The following is a 3,285-nucleotide window of genomic DNA, read 5'->3' as shown; positions in this document are numbered from 1 at the left end:
ATTAATTGGTGCCTTCACATCACCCATCGTTTGGCCATAATGGCCAAGAGCCCTCACTGCACTTGGGTCTTGCCTTCCCACATGTTACTGAAAGCTCCTGTTGGTGTCCCTGTCCACTAACTCACCTGATGGGGCAGATGCCCCTTTCCTCTGAATGATAAAACACAATCTGTTGTGGGGAGCCCACACTCAAGGATTTTCTTTGGGATCAGAGTTTCCCGGCTATTAGTCCATGCCCTGCTTGAGATCACTGTCATCTATGGTGCTAATCACCAAAGGATGCCCTTGTTTGATTCTGGATTCCAGGTGATAGTCCTTATCCCCAGATGGGGAAAGAGTTTGGGTGGGAGAGAACAAATGTGACAAGTTGGCTTCAGGTGAGGTGGCTGGGAGCCAACCCTCAGGTACCTGGCTCCGCAATGTGACGGCCCAGGCAAGAGGGCTCCCACTGCCAATGAGAAACAAAAGCTTGAGGTCTAGTAGTGTATTCAGCACATGCTAGGAAACAAGAATTGGGACGTGGACGAGGAGCAAAGTCCAGGGGTTAACTGCTTTTGGCTTTTCCTCTATAAAAGTCAGGGACTATGATTTACGTGGGTAAGAAGGTTTGGAGTAGGACTGAAGCTGCCATTTACAAAACCCTTGCCCTAATTTATTGTAGTTTTGGGTGTGTTTCCAAAAGAACCTTTCACAGGTGATTTTTATTCAGTACTCATTAACTCACAGATTTTATGGATTCACATCTTCTACACTATTGAAAAACATATCTTGGTATTTATGTTAAGTGCAGCATGAGTTATTATATGAATAAATCACATTAAATTTGCCATTATCATGTGTGCAATTCTTGCTGCTGTTTTGGGACTGCTTGGTGCTGCCTTAGAGAGGCCATTTAACAGATCTTAAGACCGTGGTACAGGTTTGCCCCCTTAAAGTATCCAGCCTGTTCCTCCCCATGTGAGGCCAAGGCAGCTGTGGCATGGGTTTTGTTAAGAAGTTGAATTCTTGAAGGTAGACAGTGAGTTGCAGTTGACTGTAGACACACTTTTCTGGGCAGTGGTATGCCTCTCAGCTTGCCCTGCAGTTATAGTACAGAGACTCACCAGAAAGAAAGAGGAAGTGGGCTGACCAATTAGGTAGGCTTAGGGAAACCATATATGCAATAGCAACAAGGTAGAGGAAGGAAATTAATGGGTTCTTGGGGTTCCCAACTGGAAATTTGCCTGTTTACTGGTCTTGGCTTAGTGTCTTGATGAGCCTTAGTTTATCTTTTTCTACCTATCCTACTGGTTTTGACTAAAAATTTGGCAGGCAGTGCTGCTTATATTGGTGAGGACACTGGAAGACATACATTTCCAAATAGATAAGGGCAGGTTGGAAGGATTGAATAAATCTCAGCAGGTGAAGTAACTTCAATGTATTCATTTACTGGCTTGTTTATTGGGCATGGTGTGAAGTTTAAAAAGCACAAACATGAGGGAGGATTGTTTGAGGCCAGAAGCTCAAGGCTAGCCAGGGCAACATAACAAGACACCCATCTTTACACACAATTTTTTTTTTTTTAAATTAGCTGGGTGTGGTGGCATGGCACCTCTAGTCCCAGCTATTGGGAGGCAGAGGCAGGAGGATCACTTAAGTCTGGGAGTTCAAGACTGCAGTGAGCTCTGATCATGTCACTGCACTCTGGCCTGAGTGACAGAGCGAGACCTTGTCTCAAACAAAAAAAGGCACAAACATGTATACAATGAAGAGTCATTTCCTCTTCCATCCTGTTCCCCAGTTACCCTATTATCCTCAGAGGCAAGCATGCTTACCAGTTCTTGGAAACTGCTGAAGTTTGAAAAGGATACATGGAGACCTAACAGGCAGGCCCCAGAACCAAGGTGCTAGTGAGGGATGACCCAAGGGAGCAGTATTGCACATGCAACCCTTTCACATTGTGGCCAACAGCTGAGAATGGGGGTGCGGGGTGGTGTGGCTGCCAGGAAGTGAAAGGCATCTCAGGCTACATAAATGGATATCCAGGAGGAAGGAGGAGGTAAGCTGCTCTGCCTATGTGCCACGGTCAGCCAGCACCTGGAGAACCGTGTTAAGTGGCGAACACGGAGCTGTCATGTAAATGTGGACGAACAGGAGCCTGTTCAGAGGACAGCCCTAAGATGGGTGAGACCCAGCATGTCATGTGAGGAACAGTTGAAGAAGTGTTCAAATGGGGAAAGAAAAGACTCTGGGGTGGGTAAATGTAGGGGTTGGGGGGAGAGCATGGCACTGTCTTGAAATTTCTGAAGAACCATCAGAGGCAAGAGAGATTAAACACACTATCTAAAGCCCCAAGGGAAGATCCAGCACTGGACCCTGCAGGGAGACAGATGGCCATCCAGAGGTTGAACTTTTGGCTGGGCATGGTGGCTCACGCCTGTAATCCTAGCACTTTGGGAGGCCAAGGTGGGTGGATTGCCTGAGCTCAGGAGTTCGAGACCAGCCTGGGCAGCATGGTGAAACCCCGTCTCTACTAAAATACAAAAAAAAAAAAAAAAAAAAAAAAAAAAAAAAAAAAAAAAAAAAATTAGCCAGGCCTGGTGGCGTGCACGTGTAGTCCCAGCTACTCGGGTGGCTGAGGCAGAGGAATTGCTTGAACCCGGGAGGCAGAGGGTGCAGTGAGCCGAGATCGTGCCACTACACTCCAGCCTGGTGACAGAGTGAGACTCCGTCTCAAAAGAAAAAAAGAAAAAGAAAAAGAAAAAGAAAAAACAACAGAGGTTGAACTTTCGAACATAGCAGCTTACCATTGGATGAGCCTGCTCCTAGGTGTGGTGAGTTGTCATCTGAGGTATGTAAGCATCATGTAGGCAAGAGGTTCTCAATAGAGAGCAATTCTCCTCTTGGGACATTTGTCAGTGTCTAGCGTCATATTTGGTTATCACAACTGGGGAAAGGCTGCTACTAGCATCTAGTGTGTAGAGGCCAGGGATGATAGGAATCACACGCAGACAGCACCCCCTCCCCAACAACAATAAAGAACTATCTGGCCCAAATGGCAATAGTTCCAAGGCCGAGAAACTCTAACATAGGCACACATTTGCTACAGAAAGAAAAACTACTAAAATCCCTTCTTTCTCTGAGACTTCTATGATTGGAGAATGCATGTTTAATTATTAAAATAGCATGCTGACTATATAAGGTGATTGGCCCTTTGCATATAGCCTTGAAAACATTTTTAAAGATTGTAAGGAGCTTTCAAATCAAGATGAAGATTTAAAAACAAACCATTTTATGTATTAGTAG

The sequence above is a fragment of the Macaca thibetana genome, chromosome X (assembly GCF_024542745.1).
Source record: "Macaca thibetana thibetana isolate TM-01 chromosome X, ASM2454274v1, whole genome shotgun sequence".
Lineage (NCBI taxonomy): Eukaryota > Metazoa > Chordata > Mammalia > Primates > Cercopithecidae > Macaca > Macaca thibetana.
This window is presented reverse-complemented; position numbering follows the sequence as displayed.